The following is a 25521-nucleotide window of genomic DNA, read 5'->3' as shown; positions in this document are numbered from 1 at the left end:
AAAAAGTCTTCAAAGAGTTTGCTAATGATGTCAAACTAAAAAATAACCACAATTAAATAAAATTGAGAATGGAAATGGGTAATGTGCCAAAGAGACAACAATCCGACCATAGAAAAAAACAACAGCAGAAGGTCACCAACAGGTCTTCAATGTAGCGAAAAATTCCCGCACCCGGAGGCGTCCTTCAGCTGGCCCCTAAACAAATATATACTAGTTCAGTGATAATGAACGCCATACTAATTTCCAAATTGTACACAAGAAACTAAAATTAAAATAATACAAGACTAACAAAGGCCAGAGGCTCCTGACTTGGGACAGGCGCAAAAAATGCGGCGGGGTTAAACATGTTTGTGAGATCTCAACCCTCCCCTATACCTCTAGCCAATGTAGATTGTAATTGTTTATTTTTAGGTCTTTTTCATACCTTAATGTGATGTTATTTATATTGGGATAATTGTTGCAAATTGCAAAGACATTCGTTTATTTTCGAAGACCGTTTATTGAACTTCATAAGTGAATGAACTTTATTTGTAATTAACTATACATTTTCATTGCATATCAAAGATCAGGTGATCAGTACAGAGGTGAAGTATTGAGTTACTGACTAACTAGGAGGAGTGACCCTCAAATTTATGACCATTTCAATCTATACAGTTTACAAATGTCTCATCGGATGCTGTCTTATTGGCTTAGATACCATATAAAGTTGAGAAATTAAACGGGGAATATGTCAAAGAGACAACTACCTTACCAAATAGCAGACAACAGCTGAAGGCCACCAATGGGTCCACAACGCAGCGAGAAAATCCCACACCAGGAGGTGGTCCTCAGATTGCGTCTAAATAAAATGTGTACTAGTTCAGTGAAAATGGACTTCACACTAAACTCCAAAGCATATGAATGAACTAAAATAAAATACATACAAGACTTGCAAAGGGGTTCCTGGCTTAGGTCGGGCGCAAAAATGCGGCGGGGTTAAACATGTTTTGTGAGATCTCAACATATCTCATATCTATTTTTATTTACATAGAATAAAGAATTAAGGTATACATCATGCTTACAATAAGGCAGCCATATTGTTCTTTGTCGGCATACGAAACTTTCGGGTGTTTAAAGTTACTGCTATACATTTCGACATATTTCAGAAATAATAATTATGTCAAATAATGAGACACATTTTACAATTAAAAAAAAAAAAAAAAAACAATTGTGCGATCCCATAACATATAGGTTACATTTAGAAGTTTCACAAAATGGAACAGCCTTAATGAATGAATGTATTGCGAAAACTCAAATATTAATTAATTATTTATGTAGCCTTGTGACCCTAAAATACAAAGAACAAGATATTATCTTACCGTTTTGAAGGCTGACACTGACTTTCCAATCATTTATTCCCTAAACAATTTAACTTTGGAATAACATGAACATGTCACCGCGGTGCGAGATGTAGACTCATTATCAAAATCAAAAATAGAATTAAAATAACGACATTTGCCACATGTGAAGCAGGATCTGCTTACCCTTCCGGAGCACCTGAGACCCCCCCCAGTGTTTGGTGGGGTTCGTGTTTCTCAGTCTTTAGTTTTTTATGTTGTTTTTAGTGTACTATTTTTTGTCTGTTTGTCTTTTCATTTGTTGCCAATAAGTTGTCGGTTTATTTTCGATTTATGAGATTGACTGTTCCTCGAGTATCTTTCTCTCCTCTTTTAAAATGAGAATCAATCAGAAACATTATTTATATGGTTCTAAAAAATCAATATAATCTTAACGACGAGTACTTTCTCAACTGTACTTAGTGTCTTTTCATTGTCGGGATGTATAAGTACCCGTCCACGTCCACTCTGTGTTTTTGGTAGATGTTAATTTATTTGTATCGATCTGATGAGTTAAATTCTTTTTCAGCTGATTTTTATAGTTTTTTCTTGTGTTGTAATGTTGCACCACTGTCCTAGGATAGAGGAGGGTTGGTGCCTTTAAACTATTTTAACCTGCCACATTTTGTATGTGCCTGTCTTGTAATTCAGTCGCTGTCATTTAATGCTGTGTTATAATTTCATTTATTATTTTGTATATTATAACTTAGACCATTAGTTTGAATTATTTAACATATATCATTTAGGGGTATCACCAGCCCAGTAGTCAGCACTTGGGTGTTGACATGAATATCAATTATAAGGTCATTTTTATAAATTTCCTGTTAACCAAACTTTGAGAATTTTTCAAATAACTGAGGATTTTCTTATCTCAGGAAGAGATTACCTAGCCGTATTTGGCACATCTTTTTTGGAATTTTGGATCCTCAATGCTCTTCAACTTTGTACATGTTTGGCTTTATCACTATATTGATTTGAGCGTCACTGATGTCATATAGACGAAATGCGCGTCTGGCGTAATAAATTATAATACTGTTATCTTTGATAACTTTTTAGGGGACTTTTATAGCTGACTATGCGGTATGGACTTTGCATGTCTATTGTCGAAGACCGTCCAAGACCTATAGTTGTTAATTTCTGCGTCATTTTGGTCTCTTGTGGAGAGTTGTCTCATTGCGCTCATACATGTACCATATCTTTTTTTTTATATATATTAATCCAATTTAGATGTTTGACATCTTTCTTGAAATGTGACTTGTTTAGAGCTAACATAATATCTGATACACCATGTAAATATGGTTTGGATACTATTGAGGCTTGTATGTTTTTTTTGTTTTAATTTTCTTTGATTTTCCTTTTTATCTAAATGAAAGGGCTATTCTGTTAAATAGTCACTGCTGGCTTCCCAAAGTTAGCAATTTATACATGAAACTATTGAAATTGTGGAAAAGAAACTCGTTCCTTTGATCAAAATGTGCAAATTGTTAAACGAGTATTAAATTATAAAAATATCAAAACGCTTTCTCGTTGTTTACATACATGTAGGTAAAATGCATGCACATCATTATCATCATCTACTTTAAATCTTAATTTTTTGTCGTACTGTCCTCACCCCTTTCTAATTTTTTCAGTTTAGGTTATTCATACTTATGTTGTTTGTGTTGTTTAATGCATGTTCACATTCAATTGATATTATCAGAGACAAATAATACATATTTTATAAGTATTATATGTCACTGGTATTGTTATAGGTATAATGTTTGCATAGAAAACTTTATTGATAAAATTGAGAATGGAAATGGGGAATGAGTCAAAGAGACAACAACCCGACCAAATAAAAAACAACAACAGCAGAGGGTCACCAACAGTATGTTTTTACTCGTGTCCCGGCGTTTCTTTTTGCTTTCGGCAAATAAAATATGTTTAACCTAAAGTTCATATCTCAAAAGATTACGTTTCCTTTTTGTCTTTTGGCAAATATATATAAATATAGATAAGAATAAAATAAAGGGTAAAGTTTGTTAATGGGATATTTTTAATGCTATTGACTTATATACTGATTTGTACTTTTCTCACATTATTGTTAGATATTAGTAACGAGAGGTCAAAAATGTAGTTAATGAAACCACATACAATGGGTCATACATATGTATATAGGAATAATTATATTGCCTGGAAAAAACAAGTAAATGCAATTTACTGAATGGTGTATGTACCCATATGGGTATAAGCTAAGCCAATATTTGTTGTATTAATTGTTAATTAAAATACATGTATACATAAGTGCAGTCGAATATGTAAAATTGTCACTTCATTGACATACATCATGTAAAGACGATAGTTTACATGGTATAAATGTCTTTTTATATCCAGAAAGTTATATAAAAGTACGGGAATGTTACACATATATATATATAACAATTATACGGTATGTAAATAATGACTATTACGGACGTTCATATATCTTTTTAGTCTATTGACATGCATCTCAATCAGATAAAGAAAATTAAGGGATATGGTATGGTTGCCTATGCCAAAGACGGAAGAAATCAAATGATATAAATGAAGATAATTCAAATTCAAAATATTGACTTAACTTGTTCCGTTGCAATATATATATAAAAAAAAGATGTGGTATGATTGCAAATGAGACAACTCTCCACAAGAGACCAAAATGACACACGAATTAACAACTATAATAGCTCACCGTACGGCCTTCAACAATGAGCAAAACCCATACCGCATAGTCAGCAATAAAAGGCCTCGAAATGACAATGTAAAACAATTCAAACGCGAAAACTAACGGCCTTATTATGTAAAAAAAAAAAGAACACAGTATTTCCCAATGCAATATGGAACCGTTCTCAATGCTCACAAGCGTTTTATTTAATATTTTTTAAACTGAATTCCAGGCATTTCCCAAAAAAATGTGAGCATGTCACACGTTGAATATTGAATGAATTCGGGACTGAACACATGCATCAGGCGCTATACTTGTGGGGTGTGTAGATTACATCATATATATTATTTTTTTAATTTTTACCAAGAAAAAAAGTTCGGTGACACCTTTTTTTCTTTTTATTTTCTGAAAGCCTGTTATAAAACCTATCTTCTCACAATTTATTTCAAAAATTCTATCTCATAGATTTTTTTTATGCATACCAATTTTTGCAATTTTCAACGACTCGTACATTTATAGCTTTGTAGCTTGGAAAATAGCACGGTGACCCATACTTCTAATTATATTTTTGAAAAAAGCATATAGTAAAATATTCATTTGTGAAAAGCATAAGAAAATTCTATTTCAAGAAATATATACCTATGATCTATGATCAAGCAAATGATGTTGGATGATTGCTAATAAAGCAATTTAAACAAGAAAACATACAATATGTGACAAAACAATAAATGTAAAACCAATATGACAGAGAGAAACCAACGATAACAACTGATCTTATGGCTTCTGACCTAAGCATGTGGTTGGATTAAACTTGTTTGTGAGTGTTCAGCCTTATCCTTACTAGGGACGAGGGGGCGTAACTGCACAAAATAAGAACAGTCAGTCGGAAAATGATGAAAAGAATAAAAAACCCAACGAGCATAAAAACCAAAGACTTTTCTAAAAACAATTACAGATACCGAAAATACTAGTTTTAAGACAATTACAACAATCAAATAAATCATGTTCTTGTACGCAAGGTTACAAAACGATTGAGAAGAAGGGGAGATAACTAGATGTCTTCTGAAGTTCGAATTCATTATGATTTTAATCGTATCTATACTATTAAACGAGAAGACCTCATTTTTGGTGTCGCTTCTCTTCTTTCCACAATAAATTAATCAACACGACTCTGTGTCCTATATATACAGTGCATAGTCGCATTTGTCATCCATTCATATGATTATTCAAATTGAGTTATTTTGGGAGAAAAACGAGAAAAAAGGTGTCAGACCACCAATTACTCCCTCCAATTTAGAACGTAAAAGTAAAAGTAGTCCTACTCTGACACAAAATAGTGCTTTTGATGTCATTGTTTACCTAAACTAACCCACAAATTTGCAGAAATGAAACTTTTGGTGAAAGGGAAATATATTTAGACCATTTTGAGCCAAAATTCACTTGTCTATGAGTTTGCATTAAAAATTCAGGATTAATGCACTACATAGTACACTAATTTAAGATTTCCAGAAAACCGGGAGTTATTTTGGTAGTACCTGTCTTTTCAAGATCAGAAATTTGTTACAAGACTTTAAACATTGGTTGAAAATTGGCATGTAGAAAGGTGACACATGTACAATTCAGGATATACCTGGTTTCCTTGAAGTTAAACTTAAGGTAAAATATTTAGAAAGCTGTGAAAATTGCAAAATTTGGTTGAACAGATAGGGTTTTTTAATTGGTGGTCTGACACCAAAAGGCATCCGGATATTGTCCCGTCATTGGACGAAATTTTAAGTCAGATTAATATACTTCCGGTTTGCGTTTTTCTGTATACTTTGAACAAACAAATAGTACGAATAAAGTGTATTTTAATTCTGTTCAGAGTTTATTAAATGGAGAGGGTCTGTATACTATGTCAATTGACCACCATGGATCGATTACTAAACTAAGAATTGAAAGTAAATACACTTTATTTATATAGTAATATACAGATAAGCGCTAAAATTATTCATGTGAACTTTTGATACCTTTTCTGAAATTCTCCTTTCATTAAATATTTTACAAAATTCATTGATTACAAAAAAAAAAACGATGTGGTGTGATTGCCATGTTGAGACAACTCTCCACAAGAGACCAAAATGACACAGAAATTTACGACGTTATGTCACCGTACGGCCTTCAACAACGAGCAAAGCCCATACCGCATACTCAGCTTTAAAAGGCCCCGAAATGACGATGTAAAAAAATTCAAACGAGAAAACAAGCGGCCTTATTTATGTACAAAAAAGGAACAAAACAAATATGTAACACACAAACAAACGACAACCACTGAACTACAGGCTCCTTACTTAAATGTTCATAACATACTAAATGTATGTTCACATTGAAATTAATAGAAAACCAAAAATTGGGAATTTTGGAAATGAAGGAGGAGGTATAAAACTTCTAACAACACTTTACATACTTTTAACTCCGCTCGGAATGCCCGCGATTTCGCGGGTGTGTTCTAGTATTTAAAAATCAAGCGTAAACGTGGAGCAAATTCTCTCTCTATATATATATGATTATTAAGATTAACATTGTATTATGATTATATATGTAAGATTTCCACAAATAAGCATACCGAGCAAAGCAATAGAGGGACATCGTACAATGGAAAGAAACAAATAAAACAAAAAACAAAAAACAAACAACAAAACCAGCAAAAAACAAATCAAAAAACGTATTGAAAGTAAAATAAGGCGTAAATACGTAAATATATTTTCATTAAGATATTTCTTTCATCATTGTTTTTTGTTGCATCAAGGGAAGTCACTCCTTTTCGTGACGCAAGTTTCTCGTTTTTTTTTATAAAGAAAATGAATTAACACCGTACCAAATTCACCGTATAAAACAATCTGTATTGCTATATACAAGCAATATTCTATTTCATCTGCAATCCCTGGAGGAAATACCGCGAATAGATGTTTCGGAATAGGTTAATACGTGACAATTGAAAACATGACGCAGACAAAGGTATTTATTTATTTGACGCAATGATTGAGTTATCAAAGCTGTCGTAGGCTTCACATACGTGTAATACTGTCTGCTGAACTGAATAACTAGCGATTAATTAATCAGATAACAAACTGAGAGGAAAATGTCATTGTTCTCCCATAAATACAATAAATGTAAATGCGCTCGTTTCCATTCTCGGATTAAGCAATACAATTATTTTGAAATTTATCTGCTTTTGTCTTTCTGATAATGCAATTCTGCATTTAAATTCTGTTCAGTTATGGCCATCTAAGTTTTTTCTTAAACAAAAACTGTAAAGACGTTTCAAGGTTTCTCATCTCGTTCTCCTGATACGCAGTTTGCATAAGATCTGGACTTAAAATAAATCTAGTAAAATTTTTTTGTTTATATGAGCTCTTCGTATTATGTTTCATTGTTGCTCACGTACATCCACCGGAGTTATTCGAATGTACGTATTTTTGTCTCAGATGCATTTATGTTTGTCTAATTTTAGTCTGGATGACATTGTCGTATTCACATTTTAGTTTTGTTTATATGAGCTCTTCGTATTATGTTTCATTGTTGCTCACGTACATCCACCGGAGTTATTCGAATGTACGTATTTTTGTCTCAGATGCATTTATGTTTGTCTAATTTTAGTCTGGATGACATTGTCGTATTCACATTTTAGTCTGGATGACATTGTCGTATCCACATTTTAGTCTGGATGACATTGTCGTATCCACATTTTAGTCTGGATGACATTGTCGTATCCACATTTTAGTCTGGATGACATCATCGTATCCACATTTTCAGCTATTGTCCAATGTCCATGTGGGTTTCATTATGGTATGTTAATCGGCAGGAACAGTTTTAAATCCATCTGTTGACATTGTTTCATATATACATATGCATGACCTGCAGGATCATTGAAAAGTGTTCAACTCGCCTGCGGGGTGTTTTCTCATCTTTCTTTCTCTTCGCAATATCTTTTCATTTATTCATTTTTGTTTATTTCATTGAGCACTAGGTAGAAATGTACCAAAGAAAAGTCTGCAGGGATAGAACAATCTTTTGACTTTTGACATTTTCCATTTTGCAAGATCTATTGACATTTTTTTTATTTGGCACACGAATACTGAACTATGATACTTTGCAATCTAATTAAAATACAAACGGTTAAACCATATTAACTTCACGTTCTCAACATGATCACAGATGCATTATACGTTTAATATGAAAACTTGAGAACGAAATAAGTGTGTCATGAAGTGAAACTCATACTTGGTTGTTTGTTAAAGTATCATCCTTGTCAAAGTTATGTTATATGTTAAAAATACAATGCATTTATTCGGCATAGCACTGCATTGCAATGTCATTTCATAATGTAATAAATGGAACTACAGTGCACACGAACTTTGCATGTCGACTAGTTTAGATTTTCTTGATAGAGGGTTGCTGCTCACAAGAAAGCTATTAACCAAGAGTTCCAAATGGTGAAGATGAAATCACCCCTTCGTAAGTTTTACGGACACCATCACGAGTTGATCTACTTACCCTTCCGGAGCACCTGAGATCACCCCTAGTTTATTTTCGATTTATGAGTTTGACTGTCCCTCTGGTATCTTTCGTCCCTCTTTTAGAGATCGCTGCCAATCCTTGTAGAGTACTTGTTAATTGCAGTAAACGTACCCGTGTTAGTACTTGCAAACTTTTGGGACCCAGTGTGCTCTTGTATGTTGAATTTTAAACCATAAGTCAGGATAATGCATAGTTTTTACATGAAAGGACTGGCACTTTTATTGAAGATAAAGTAGCTATAAAAGCTTGCAATTGCAGAATTTAATATTGTGAGCAATGGGACAATAAACTAATGGCGTTAATAAAGCAAGAAGAATGGACAACAAAGGAATGAGTCAAACATGGATGAATCCAAGATGAAGCATACCCCCCCCCCCCCCCCCCCCAAATAGAGAACTAGTACTGCTGGTATGTTAGGTACCAACCGGTCTAGAGCAGGAAATAATTTCCATTAATAAATGCTCTATCTTAAACTTATTGCTGTACAAGTATATGAATATTGATATGACAACTCCATCCTACAAAGATTATCCATTTCAATTTATTGGTCTAGGTCATTTTATGTTTTTTCTGTTCAGTAAAATTGAGAATGGCAATGGGGAATATGTCAAAGAGACAACAATCCGACCAAAAAGCAGACAACATCCGAAATTCAAATTCAAGTTAAAGACTTTCTTGATTGTTTTGGTGTGTATTTTAAGACTTTCATAGCTGTTGTGTTAAGGATTGTCTTTGATCATATAAGGAATTTCTTGGCTGTTTGTGTGTGGACTTTCATAGCTGTTGTGTTAAGGATGTTCTTTGATCATATAAGGAATTTCTTGGCTGTTTGTGTGTGAACTTTCATAGCTGTTGTGTTAGGGATTTTATTTGATCATATAAGGAATATCTTGGCTGTTTGTGTGTGGACTTTTATAGCTGTTGTGTTTAGGATTTTCTTTAATCATATAAGGAATTTCTTGGCTGTTTGTGTGTGGACTTTCATAGCTGTTGTGTTAAGGATTTTCTTTGATCATATAAGGAATTTCTTGGCTGTTTGTGTGTGGACTTTTATAGCTGTTGTGTTTAGGATTTTCTTTAATCATATAAGGAATTTCTTGGCTGTTTGTGTGTGGACTTTCATAGCTGTTGTATTAAGGAGTTTCTTTGATCATATAAGGAATTTCTTGGCTGTTTGTGTGTGGACTTTCATAGCTGTTGTGTTAAGGATTTTCTTTGATCATATAAGGAATTTCTTGGCTGTTTGTGTGTGGACTTTCATAGCTGTTGTGTTAGGGATTTTATTTGATCATATAAGGAATATCTTGGCTGTTTGTGTGTGGACTTTTATAGCTGTTGTGTTTAGGATTTTCTTTAATCATATAAGGAATTTCTTGGCTGTTTGTGTGTGGACTTTCATAGCTGTTGTGTTAAGGATTTTCTTTGATCATATAAGGAATTTCTTGGCTGTTTGTGTGTGGACTTTTATAGCTGTTGTGTTTAGGATTTTCTTTAATCATATAAGGAATTTCTTGGCTGTTTGTGTGTGGACTTTCATAGCTGTTGTATTAAAGATTTTCTTTGATCATATAAGGAATTTCTTGGCTGTTTGTGCGTGGACTTTCATAGCTGTTGTGTTAGGGATTTTATTTGATCATATAAGGAATTTCTTGGCTGTTTGTGTGTGGACTTTCATAGCTGTTGTGTTTAGGATTTTCTTTAATCATATAAGGAATTTCTTGGCTGTTTGTGTGTGGACTTTCATAGCTGTTGTGTTAAGGATTTTCTTTGATCATATAAGGAATTTCTTGGCTGTTTGTGTGTGGACTTTTATAGCTGTTGTGTTAGGGATTTTCTTTGATCATATAAGGAATTTCTTGGCTGTTTGTGTGTGGAATTTCATAGCTGTTGTGTTAAGGACCTTCTCTGTTGTTTTGGTGTAGACTGTCATGGTTGTTGTGCTTATGGATTTCTTGGTTATTTTGGTGGGGACTTTCATGGCTGTTGTGTTTGTGAAATTTGGAAATGAGTTATACAGGTTCATGTATAGATCATAACTTACATACTAGTATTATGATGTAAGGGAGAATAACATTGAGATCGAAAGATAGCAGAGGAACTAATCGAGTTAAAGAGCGAGCGAAACAGCTACACGTGCCATTTTTTTTATATAGAAAAAAAAAAAAACAAAATAGCTCACAATGTGTACACACATCGTCTATAATAATAAAAGTAAAATCAGGTTTACGACACACCCATTTTTTATGCGACTCAGTCCTTGCATTTCCTATCATGATTTTCTTGATAGAGGGTTGCTGCTCACAAGGAAGCTATTAAAGCAAGAGTTCCAAATGGTGAGGTTGAAATCACCCCTTCGTAAATTTTACGGACGCCATCACGAGTTGCTTGACCGTTATGGAATAACCGTTTCACAATTGATATCGAAATTATTACGTCGTAATTACAATCCCCTTCCCTTTCATGAATGTGACCTACCGAATTAGACTATTTACCGGAATTGTTATCACATAAGCAACACGACGAGTGCCACATTTGGAGCAGGATCTGCTTACCCTTCCGGAGCACCTGAGATCACCCCTAGTTTTGGTGGGGTTCGTGTTGCTTATTCATTAGTTTTCTCTGTTGTGTCATGTGTACTATAGTTTGTCTGTCTTTCTCATTTTTAGTCATGGCGTTGTCAGTTTATTTTCGATTTATGAGTTTGACTGTCCCTTGGTAGCTTGAAAAAAATATATATGATAACAAATTTCTGCAAACATCATCAAATTTACAGTGGAAATAGAACAATAAATCAATAATAACAAGACTGCTCTTTTAGTCCAAGGTTTTAATCAGGGTTATTGGCTTGAAATTAAGTTAAAAGATCAGACGTAAGAAATTGGATTTTGACTTCCTTACTGAAGACTACAATCAAATTATGAGAACTTATTCCAATGTTTTATAGATAGAATTAGAATACCAAGATTGTGTTGAAATATGAATTATTTGAGAATTGTCAAGAAATAAGCGATAAACACTCGTGATATCCCTCGTTTATCTGTATAAAACTCGATTGGAAATAGTAAATACAGTACAGTGTAAGTTATATGGAAATAAGAATATAGAGTCGATGACAATTATAGAATAGAATTCCTAAGCAGCTGCAATATATTTACTTTTCTTTACCACACAATAAACTTTTTTTACTTATGTAGGTGCAAGCGAATCATTAGTTTTTCTAACAGATGACCATCAGTATATATTGGAATACCGGTATGCAAATCCATAACAGATAATTATGACTGTGTACTATTCAATGTCGTATATTGAAGTTATGTGAAAATAAGGCAGATTTTACGTAGGGTTGGGTTTTTTTTTACAAAGAAGTAGATAAGTTATAACTACCATCGACTGACTTATGTATAGCCGCACTGACATTTAAATTTTCTGGGATTTGCATGAGACATTTGCCTCCAAGAAGATAAGATACTGACCAAATTAGAGTAATTTTTTAAAGATAAATTTGACAACATCCTTAAAAAAATCATTTCCAAAACAGGTGTGGCGCTTCTTTTGCTTCTTATTCTATTATATTAAGGAATGGTTTTTTAAAACAAGTAATTCCATAGCGCAGTACTATATAACTTTAGAAAAGATAATCATGAAAACATGGTCTCGTGGGAACGAGAAGTGGCTAACCGAAGCTATATATATTTATTTATATGTCTCCGCAACAGACAACGAACTCATATGTAGGAAAATTGACAATTTCTTTATACTTATTCAGGTAGAAAACGTTTGATGAGTATTTTAGTGAATGAAATTAATATTCTTATTTTTTCACATTAGAATATTTCATTTATGGTAAAGCAATTCTGTTCGAAGGGTCAGCAAGCATATACATTCTCAACAACTTTTGCGTTCGAAGTGTCATATTGTAAACACATTTCATATGATGATTAATGAGAAGCTATTTTTTTTTATAGAGCCAATACAATTATAAAAGACAATATTGTAAAAATTACTCGTTTGATTTTCTCGTTCTAATTTCATCTTTATATTAACTTCCTTTTTTTATAATTTTTATTCGATTCAATATGTCAGAAAATCAAAGATTTCGTTATTAAAGGAAGTTAATTCATAATTAAAATTATTTATTATACTGCCATTTAGATTTCAAACGAAATTTGTTTTTAAAAAGAAAAAAAAAAAAAAAAAATCTTGTTTATACCTTTACCAAGGTAAACAAAATAATTACATTTAATTTTGTTTTGAAACAATATTTTTTTTCTCTTTTGCAATTGATTAGTGCTTAATTAATTGTATATGTACATAAATGTCTTGAAATAAGTACTGTACGGTCAATTCGTGAACCTAAAAAAAACAACTAGCTGTTTCTAAATTCAGTTGGATTAACTGAGAAAATCTGTCACTCAAATTTTTAAACATTGCGACCGAAAAGAGTTTCAGAACGTCGTTCATTATGAATGCTTAACATGAACCATTAGAATACAGTAAAAGTTGTAATACAGACGGTTAAGCCCCGGTCACAACAGATCGTACAATTTTTTTGTCGTGGAAGATCTATAAAATAGTTGTCGTGGCACTGTCGTGCTAAATGTTAAAAAAATATTTCGAATGGTCACATCAGCGACGACATGTCCACGATGGTTCCACGATGGGAATAAGACAAAACAAATAATTGTAATTGTACTGTCGTGGGTTTGTCGCAAGTCGGTCGTGTGACAGTCGTGCGATAATCGTACGATTGATGTGTGTTGTTTGGGGTTATTTTTCAGGTTTTCATGTCATGGGATGCGCGTGTTACTGTCGTGCCTCTATCGCGTCACTGTCGTACCACTGTCGTACGACTGTCGAACCACTGTTATGCGACTCTCACCAAAAGCTCTTGAAACATGCCAGGCTCCACCCGCATGAATCCAACGAAATAACCGGAAGATTCCCGCTCCAAATCTTGTATCAGTGTACTATACTACCCAAACATCAGGCGTCGTTCGATCCATGGCCTAACCAACCAACGCCGGGCGTTTCGCTGGTTTCTATACTGTTCATGGGCTCGAATCAACGCTAACTGGACCATATTTTGCTCTTGTTGGAATCCGGCAAGGCGCCTATTCAGCAGAGCTAAGCATAATCGTTCTGATGGAGTAGCCATCCTGTTTATACAGTGGACGGTATGTTTTTTTTATTCTCGCCGAATGTATTCTTTTAAATAAAACAAAAATATGTTGCACGACGAACGTACCACTGTCGTACTACAGACAATCGATGTTGTGCGAGCATCGTACGAAATTTGGTGTTCGTGAGATAATCGTGCAACTGTCATGATCACGAGTGTTTTGCGACAGTCGTAAGATTGTCGTACGACAGTCGTGCGACGATTGTTTGATAAAAATGGTTTATGTTGATACCCATGACAATGTGTTTATTGCACGACAGTCGCACGACGGTTGTATTTCACGACAGCCACAAGACAGTGACACGACAAAAAATCGTAGAGCAAAAAAGGAGCGTGTCCAATTTTCGTTCCAAGACACATGACAACGCCACGATGCTTACAATATCCTGCAATTGTCGTGCGATTGTCGTACGATGACCACAGATGACCCGTGATTTGACCAAATTTCATGTCGTGGCGCTGCATAGATGTGTCGTTAGTTCGTTGTGACCAGGGCTTTATGGCTTTATGACCAAGAAAATAAGAAAAAAAAAAGAAAAAAGGAGAGAAAAGCAACCCAGCGAATTTCAAATATGGCTTTTTAAACTATATGTAATAAAATTATGAAAAGAAAAGTAGGATTTGTGTAACTCGAATAATTCAAGCCCTTTCCGTGTCCGATAATCTCCCACACGAGGAATGTAGCCTTCGTAGATCAGCGGAATATAACGACTGAATTATTCGGGTTAGGATTTGTGGAGAAAATGATTTAATGAACTATATGAATAAAACCAGAGGATTCCGAAAATCTGGCAAAAATTCAAAAACTAGAGCAGCGTACATCCTTAAAAATTACGAAAAATGGAAATTTAGTGAAACAAGAAATTGATAGTTCTATTTCTATCTTGATTGTAAAGCTGTATATGTACTTTATTGATTGCTTGTTGTTTTTGCATAACACCCAGTGGCAACTATTTTATACTAATAAAGGATGAACACACATCATCAGATAGATGAATGGTCGGTGCCCGAGTTTATTGAATGTATGTTTAATTACGTAATGAGATATTCATGTATATAATATAACATTCTGGTTAATCCTATACGATATATTTAGTAACATGTCATCCGCGAAAACAAAGGTTGAGCATAACACTTACACTTAAAGAAAACCCACAACCAGCACCATACCTTAAACACAGTATTGAATTAGAAAAATAATAATCTAATAACCGCTATGTTGAGACAATGGAAGTCCTTGAAAAAGTACGCAATTTGGTTCTTGAACATGTAAAAATTAAGATAACTGCAAGTAGGAGCAGCCTTTAATAGAATTGTAAAGTCCCTAAGTTCTAATCGATGTTTTAATTTATTACTTTAAAGAAAAAAAAAAACATTTATTGTTGTATAATGCGTCAAGTTTTTCTAAATAAAGATCTAATTTCCTTCAATTCTTTAGTCTTTTTAGTAAAATTGAATTATGTGAGAAGAAAGTTAAAAAACAGTGTATTAGCAATTTAGGTAAAGGTATGTCATTCATTTTCTTTTCACATTGAAACGCTTAGGTAACGGAATTCGATTGTTTGTTATCATGTGTAGTTTCATTCATACTAATCGAACATTGATGATATCCGAAAGTCAATAAGCTCGATCACTCCTTAGTTGCAACATGTCGTTTGTGGATTTGACTCAATATTAGCCAATGAAAAACATATTGTTACATGCAGTTGCATTCAAATCCGCGATTACGGTTCTTTATTTTTTCTGTTTTCTTATGTTGGTATCATTGCAAACACGCTTAGTTTTTATAAATTAGTGCATTATGTTTACTGCCTATGAAGAAATAACATCAAAATGTGGTTCACACTAGGTTATTTAGAATAGACAGAAACAATATTACAGTCATTCCTTATGATTTAATACTAAATTCCATTTTTTAAGGAGAAAATCATGAAAAAAACGTAGATGACGTGACGGTCACATGTATATGAGCTGATAGACAAAGCAACTTTCAGCCCATTAGAAGACGTGTTACATCCAAAATTAACATAATTTTTTACTTATTATTGTAATTTGAAAACATTTGATAGAATGGTTTACAAGTTATTGAGCGAAAACGACATAACGAGCTATTTTCCAATATTTATGAAGAAACATAACTCCTGAATGGTAAAAATGAAAATCGTCAATATTGAACTTGACCTCAATTTTGTCATTAGTATTAACACAAAAATTTGAAAATAATTGGTTATACGGTTCTTAAACTATTGCACAGAAACAATTGATAGCAGCCCGCCCGCCATTCTTTACCAATTTAATAACTGTTGGAAAACCCAGTTAATAATCTTTAGTTTGTTAAATCGCTGGAAAATATTTAAAAGTCATTTGGTTAAATGAAATTCTGAGAAGTAATTTATTGTACATGTAGTCTTCAACATTGTTAAGCATGTGATACAATGAGTTATGTATATATTTTTTAATTATGATTAATACAGTACTGTAAATATTTTAATATTGTACCCTGTTTAGAAAAGCATGTTGTGTTTCAAGTATAATATATGTTCGACTCGGGAATGCGATGATTACGCAGAATGCAATTGTTAAGATAAAGTGCGATGGTCTGCGCTGAAATGCGTTAAAAAGTTAATATAGAATACCAGACATTCAATAATTTCTGCATGTGAAGTAAAAAAACATTATTTTGATTCATCAACGTAATCTAATATGTAATTATGCAAAATACAATTTAGAATAAAAGAAAACAAATGATATGGTCCACACCTAACTTAATAAAAACTAAAATCGAGAATGGAAATGGGGAATGCGTCAGAGACAACTAACAGACCAAAGGGCAGACAATTGTTGATGATTTAATCTAAGAAAATAAAAGAGTTACTAAATTACATGTAGCTGGTAAATAATTCAAGGGAAGCAGTGTTAAAAGAGAAGATATGGCGCTAAGATGATAAAACGATTGGAACTGTTTAATGAAATAAATGTTCCACGTCAAAGTTCTTGAATGCAAATCTTTAAATCTCTCTTTAAAGTGCTTTGCCACCTTCAAATCATTTGTTCACTCTCTCGTTGTATTTCATCTTCTGAAAATGTTCATGTGTTTTCTTTGGCCCTTTTCATGTTATATTTGTTTATTTCCCCAGTAGTATCATTCAATCTACATGTAATTAAAACGAAAGTAACTTTAATGTCTACAACATACAAAACTTCGAATAAACGATTTGCACTTGATTTTGTAATTAGTTTATTCATCAACATAAAAGGAAAAAGAAAAGAAACAAGACAAAAAAATAGCATAAACATTTATTTGTATATTTCTGTAGCGAAACAAAAGAGATGTGGTATGATTGCCAGTAGAACATCTATCCACCAGTTCAAGAAGTAAATAATTGTTGGTTTCAAATACGTAGCAACATGTGTATTGCGCACATGTGTATTGCGCACCGGTTTTGGTATTATCCACTTCACTAATTACTATCCAATGGCATTCATGTTAGACATGGCTTTTATGAATTGAGCGTTAGAGACCAAAAAATAAGCATTTCATCACAAACTCCTACATGGTAGTCATGCGACAAATTTCAAAAGAAAAGCTAAGTATATACATAGTATTTACATTTGATCAATTTGATGCTTTATTTTACCACAACAACGAAGGCGGGGGAAAGATCTAGCGCCAATAAAACATAAAACGTGATCCAACGATATCCAATAATAAAGTGAACTGGAACAGAAGCTAATAGTCGTACAGGGAACCAGCAGATAACTAACTAAGCTTAATTAAGGAGACAAAAGACACTTTGGCTATAAAAGTTATTGTTAAAGGAAAGATGCTTATGGATTAGACTTTAACACTAAATATGGATATGAAGTTATATTTTATAACTTGTGTATACTTTATTGTTTTTATTGACAGTTTTACAGCAAGTACCTTTAGTAATCAGCAGGTAAATATATTTATTTCTAATTTCTACAAATATTTGTCAAAATTTGCTGTTAATTAAATTTTCCGTTTCTATAAACTTTAAGAAAGTTTTTCTAGAGATTGGATAATTTTCTATACGATATGAAATGATCTGTTCAAAAAGAGCCTTTTTTTAATTATAAATTAAAAAAAAACTTTGCAACTTAATTGGGCATGCAGTAATCATATAGCTAATGAAGTTGCCATTCAGTTTGAAAGCCACAGTCATATTCTATTAATTTGCTGAGTAGCCTTTTTTGAGCTTGAGTTGCAAAGAAAGTGTGTTCAGTATATAACACCTTTCAATGTAAGAAAAAAAAAATAACCCATAATTTTTAATACTAGTGTTGTTTTTCAGTTTGTTATTCTCATTCAACGGTTAAATCAATTTTTATATTCAATTCGCTGCCTGCAATAAATGAAATGAAGCGTACATTTTGAAATCCATTTTTGTCCAAATACATGTATGTATGTTAACATTTTGATATATATTTAAGTTTACACTTTACGATTTACAGCTTGATTTATCATGGCTGACCTCGTTCTATTACCCCAAAAATAAAGATTTTTATCTCCTAGTGTCGCCAGGTGTTTCAAAATTTGAATGCCTAATTTTCACCCTTACATTAAAAAATAGAAAGCATGCTCATACATTTCTTGCACTACGATTACTTTTATTACTATATTAACACAAATGTTATTTAAGAAATAATTCATGGAAGCCATAGATTGTTGGAAATTTACACATGGCCTGGGCCGTGATATTCGTTAATTTTATCCCTCGCTAACGTTCCGGATAAAATTCGAATATCACGGCCCAGGCCATGTGTAAATTTCCAACAATCTATGGCTTACATGAATTATTTCTTAATCAACACATATGCATCCTTCAGTCTATTGTCATACTACTTTAATGAATGGTTATTTGTTACTGTGGTTTGTATGAAACGATTTCAGTCTTTCTCTCTATCGCAGTGTCAAATGTTTTAGTTTCAAAAACTTTTTTTTTTTGCAAAATCGTATCTGTCTACACGTTTCTTAAGTTACTGTATGAGACCTTCTCTGCAGTAAAGGCCCGAATATTACAAAATAGGACGATATGGATTCATTAAATCAGGTATATAGTCCCAGTGTTTGTGTGAAGTAGCTTCAATCCGGTGTTGTTAATCTTTGAGATTAAAAAAACAAATTTAATACCGCGAAGTTAGATTTACCTATCACAAGACATACAGGTTCTAATGGTCGATCAAGAAAAAGCGATTTGAAATTTTATAAAGTGCTGTTTTCATTTCACGCATGCCAGATTGTCTTGTATTCATTACTTTTTTAGACTCGGCGCAATTCACAACTTAAAAGAAAAGACACAAATGTATGTTGACTCTAGACTTTTTTTTTGACTTTTTGGTGATTTTGGTAAATGTAGCTGTTTTATTGACAGAAATCCCATATCTCCTTTCATTCTTTATAATTTAATTCTAAATTCCATTTAAAACGGGCGTAAATCATGAAAAAAACGTTGATGACGTCACGACCACATGACAAAACAGTGTCAGCCATCAGAAGACACGTTACATGTACATTCAACATAACATTGTTCATAATTTAAAAAAAGAAAGATTGAACGACAAAGTAACAATAAACAGCCATATATTTGACTGAGTTATTAAAGTCTTTCGATAAATCGAACAGTTGAAAAGATGACAACATTTCAACATTTCACGAGATTGCAACTACCACTTCTTTTGCTAATACCTTTTACTAAAACACTCCTACTAAAACCAACAATACATGCATTTATAATCGTCTTGCAGCTCATGAAATTTCATAACATTGTTTTTGGAAAGAAGACCAAAGAATCATTTGTAGAAAAGATTTTTCCAAAATCTTCTTAATATGTTTCATCCGGCCATATCATTTACAGTAATATTCGACTAACTTGTATGCCGGAAGTTATATTTTATCATTACAGTTTTACTGTTGTTACATAATGTTGGCATTCGTACATACAAAAACCTTCAATTGATACAAAGACACATTCAATTGTTATTGCAATCCTGACTTCTCAGCCGTTTAGTCTCTAAGCTTTAATGTATAATTTCAAGGTTGTTTATGTGCTGAAATCCAGCTTAAGCTCATTAAAAGTTCTTTGTGTATTAAGAATGCACCTGCTCGGCATTAAGGACACTGTAGTGACCTCTATGTCGATATATTTGTTTATTATGTGTTGTATGATTGCAGTGTCATTAAAGGTTTACTACATTTTTATTCATTTCTCAATATTGTTATACAATAATAGATCTTCTCTAGTGTTTCCAAGTTTGAAATGCATACATAAAGTCAACATCAATTTAAAATTTATTGATAGATCAGAAAACATGATAATGAGTTAATTGATTCATGGAACATAGTTCAATCAAATATATTTGGTGTTGCTATGTTCTTAAATTGGTTAATGTTAGATTTGTTCGCTAATTTGTGATTGTAAAAAGGAAAACACATTTAAGCAAACATGCATACTTCAAATTTTCCTCAATTCTCAAAACTGATGGTTCGAGTAATGTTCACTGCCTTTGAAATGTCAGTCGTACTTTGTAACTGAAGCCGGTGACATAAACTTATAGTCAGCAGAAATAAAAAAGTAAGCTTTATTAGAACACGTAATTTGATTAACAAATAATTTATGGGTGCTTGAATTTATTCTGAATTTACCACCGGGTGGCACTTTAAGCAAAATATTCTACCACGAGGGATAGTGAAAATGCCTATATTTTTACGTCATGATTAAGTGACGTTGGGTAGCTCATTCATAATAAAGCATATGACGTGGAAGTATGATCGGGACAGCCAAAATCAATACATTCATATTTCACGACGGGTATGTACTTAAAGCGTGTGAAGAAAGTCATATTAAAAAAGTGGTTATTTTTCCCTTCACCGTAGGAGTTGATACGATCTTCAAGAGCTTGTGGTTTCTTTCATAATTTTATTGCATTGATTTAGGGTCTTTACCAGTTTGAGATTATGCTATAGCTATAATACCAGGCTTAACAACCATTTTCCTTGAAAAATGCGTTACCATTTCCCTTGAAAAATGCGTGTATCAAGTGAGGAATATGACAGATGTTCTCCATTTGTATTGTTCTTTGTATCAAGTGAGGAATATGACAGATGTTCTCCATTTGTATTGTTCGTTGTATCAAGTGAAGAATATGACAGATGTTCTCCATTTGTATTGTTCTTTATATCAAGTGAGGAATATGATAGATGTTCTCCATTTGTATTGTTCCTTGTATCAAGTGAGGAATATGACAGATGTTCTCCATTTGTATTGTTCTTTGTATCAAGTGAGGAATATGACAGATGTTCTCCATTTGTATTGTTCTTTGTATCAAGTGAGGAATATGACAGATGTTCTCCATTTGTATTGTTCGTTGTATCAAGTGAGGAATATGACAGATGTTCTCCACTTGTATTGTTCTTTGTATCAAGTGAGGAATATGACACATGTTCTCCATTTGTATTGTTCGTTGTATCAAGTGAGGAATATGACAGATGTTCTCCACTTGTATTGTTCTTTGTATCAAGTGAGGAATATGACACATGTTCTCCATTTGTATTGTTCGTTGTATCAAGTGAGGAATATGACAGATGTTCTCCATTTTTATTGTTCTTTGTATCAAGTGAGGAATATAACACATGTTCTCCATTTGTATTGTTCGTGTATCAAGTGAGGAATATGACACATGTTCTCCATTTGTATTGTTCGTTGTATCAAGTGAGGAATATGACACATGTTCTCCATTTGTATTGTTCGTTGTATCAAGTGAGGAATATGACACATGTTCTCCATTTGTATTGTTCTTTGTATCAAGTGAGGAATATGACACATGTTCTCCATTTGTATTGTTCTTTGTATCAAGTGAGGAATATGACAGATGTTCTCCATTTGTATTGTTCGTTGTATCAAGTGAGGAATATGACAAATGTTCTCCATTTGTATTGTTCTTTGTATCAAGTGAGGAATATGACAGATGTTCTCCATTTGTATTGTTCGTTGTATCAAGTGAGGAATATGACAAATGTTCTCCATTTGTATTGTTCTTTGTATCAAATGAGGAATATGACACATGTTCTCCATTTGTATTGTTCTTTGTATCAAGTGAGGAATATGACACATGTTCTCCATTTGTATTGTTCGTTGTATCAAGTGAGGAATATGACACATGTTCTCCATTTGTATTGTTCTTTGTATCAAGTGAGAAATATGACACATGTTCTCCATTTGTATTGTTCGTTGTATTCAGGGAGGAATATGACAGATGTTCTCCATTTGTATTGTTCGTTGTATCAAGTGAGGAATATGACACATGTTCTCCATTTGTATTGTTCTTTGTATCAAGTGAGGAATATGACAAATGTTCTCCATTTGTATTGTTCGTGTATCAAGTGAGGAATATGACAGATGTTCTCCATTTGTATTGTTCTTTGTATCAAGTGAGGAATATGACAGATGTTCTCCATTTGTATTGTTCTTTGTATCAAGTGAGGAATATGACAGATGTTCTCCATTTGTATTGTTCGTTGTATCAAGTGAGGAATATGACAAATGTTCTCCATTTGTATTGTTCTTTGTATCAAGTGAGGAATATGACACATGTTCTCCATTTGTATTGTTCTTTGTATCAAGTGAGGAATATGACAGATGTTCTCCATTTGTATTGTTCGTTGTATCAAGTGAGGAATATGACAAATGTTCTCCATTTGTATTGTTCTTTGTATCAAATGAGGAATATGACAGATGTTCTCCATTTGTATTGTTCGTTGTATTCAGTGAGGAATATGACAGATGTTCTCCATTTGTATTGTTCGTTGTATCAAGTGAGGAATATGACAGATGTTCTCCATTTGTATTGTTCGCTGTATCAATTGAGGAATATGACAAATGTTCTCCATTTGTATTGTTCTTTGTATCAAGTGAGGAATATGACACATGTTCTCCATTTTTATTGTTCTTTGTATCAAGTGAGGAATATGACACATGTTCTCCATTTGTATTGTTCGTGTATCAAGTGAGGAATATGACACATGTTCTCCATTTGTATTGTTCGTTGTATCATGTGAGGAATATGACAGATGTTCTCCATTTGTATTGTTCGTTGTATCAAGTGAGGAATATGACACATGTTCTCCATTTTTATTGTTCTTTGTATCAAGTGAGGAATATGACACATGTTCTCCATTTGTATTGTTCGTTGTATCATGTGAGGAATATGACAGATGTTCTCCATTTGTATTGCTCGTTGATAGTTTGATTTTGTCAGTGTTTCTGGATTCCCCCTCATATGAAATACATGTACCTTGGATTTCGGTAAATTTGTTAATACTTTTTGGCTATCAAGGAAGCTATTCAAGCAAGTGTTTCAAGTGGCAAAGCTGAAGTAATCCATTTGAAAGTTCAACGAATATGTTTCTATTGTCGTAACTACAATTCTATCCTGTTTTTTTTCAATTGTGATATCACTGAATGCAAGTTATCCCTTTATTTGAACATATAGTTCATCTCAGGTTTAAGTTGAGGTTTGTGTCGCTTAATCGTTAGTTGTCTCTGTAAAAGTGCATGCTTTGTGAACTTGTTCGTCTCATCGTTGTCTTTCGATGACTAGAACGTCGATGACATCTTTCTTTGACCTATGAGTTTTGAAGGTTTGATTTTATGGGCTCAGCCATTTTATGAAGTTATTCAGAATTGAGAGTATGTCTATTTCTGATTTGTCGATATGTGCGCCCGTTATATTTTATTATTAGAGACTTCGTGCACTCTGCATTATGCCAAACCCCAAATAATATATTTTCCTTAGCCCTAACGGAACTGAGATGTCTTTTCAATGCTAGGATGTGACACGTGTTTTTTAGTGAAATTTTTAAAATTGATAAGGAAGGGAGATAAGTTCAAATTACGATAAGAAATGCAACGGAAACCTATATTTTTGACCAAATACACTGTCCTAATAATATCCTTTGATTCTAGCAAGTTTTCGTAAAAAAAACCAACTTTTAAAGTCATTTTCTCGAAAAAGGAAATCATTGTAGCCTATGGGGAAATTGATTGTTATTACAATCTGAATATCCGCCTCTTTTCTAATAACAAACTATAATAATTTATAAAGTGTAATTATATAGTAGTAGACAAAATCATGACATTTGATAACTTAATTAGTCAGTCTTGATCAGAAATTCATAATTATATTAAGTTTTAATAAGAACACCTAGCTTATAAACTTATAAACATAAGAAGATGTGGTACGAGTACCAATGAGACAACTCTCCATCCAAGTCACAATTTGTAAAAGAAAAACTATCAGAGGTCAAATTACAGTCTTCAACACGGAGGCTTGGCTCTAACCAAGCATGTTTTTTGGCTCATGAACTTAGATTTTCCTAATGTTTTGCTTTCTGCTTTAGCTGATTGACCGTTGGGAGCCAAAAAGTTATGTTGAAACAACGATATCACTGCTGAATGGTGGCTGTCGGTGCTTTATATATATATTTTGATAAATCTATTTATCCAAATTAAAAAAAACAAAAAAAACGAGTGTAAATTACTAAAAATGCTAAATATTATCTTTTATAAAAAATAAAAACAACACGTAATAATTTAATTTTGGATGTAACGCGTCTTCTGATTGGCTGACGTTATTTTGTTATGAGCCCATATACAAAACTTAGTCATATGACCGTGACGTCATCAACGTGTTTTCATGGTTTTCTACGGTTTAAAATGGAATTTAGAATTAAATTATAAGAAATGACTGTAATATTTTTTCATAAATTCCTTAAATAAATTGTATGCGTCCGCAGCGGTTCTCTATATTTTCCGTCGTAATGAATGTTCAAAGTCGAATATTTGATTATATTTTGACCTAGCTTGTCCTTTTGTCGTAGATCAACGATAACGTGTAAACACTTATGCTTTAGTTAGTTAATCCGACTTTTATGGTCAGGTCAAGTTTTTAATTTTAAAGCCAAGTCACACGAGAAATATTTTTGGAAAGACATGTCTCATGGGAAATGTATTTTAGTTGTAAATGTTTCCATAAACAATGGCCGCAACAACTTCACGCAAGGGAATATAAGAATTGTGACTAGTCTTGCGTTCGCGTCAAAACCTATCAAAACAAATTTTGGTTTATGACTTTGTTTACTGTACAATGGATAGATGACGTGTTTAATTTTTCCTTTCTCTCTTTAGAATAACTGTCTATGTTCTGACCGAGTGATGTGTTTCTTGTGCTATTTGTTATCGTGGTAGACATCACATTGGAAGATCGTCAAAGAAAAATGTGTAAAGCTATATAGCCTTGAACACGGGTCTAAAATATTTCCCAAGGCTGATGTCTGTAAACCTCGAATCTATAAGGTGATGTTGGCCGTTATAGGAAATACATATTTGTAACGACAGTCAAATGTAATTGATGTACAATGTAAAATCAAATTATGTCTCATCCGACACCTGAGTATTCCAACATCCTGCTCTAACCGATACATTTTTCTAATTCCAAAATATACCTACCCTTGCAGAAAAAACCGATACCCTGCTTAATTCGACAATTTATTCTGGTCCCCTAGTTTGTCGGATTAGGCAAATTACACTGCACTAGTATGTACATGTATTTCCAGTTTTGTCTTACGATATCAAAAATGTAATCAATCAAAAAGCTTTTTTATTGATATATTTTTTTTTTATAAATAAAAAAAAAATCTCATGGTA

Source organism: Mytilus edulis, chromosome 13 (genome assembly GCF_963676685.1).
Source record: "Mytilus edulis chromosome 13, xbMytEdul2.2, whole genome shotgun sequence".
In the NCBI taxonomy this organism is placed as follows: domain Eukaryota; kingdom Metazoa; phylum Mollusca; class Bivalvia; order Mytilida; family Mytilidae; genus Mytilus; species Mytilus edulis.
This window is presented reverse-complemented; position numbering follows the sequence as displayed.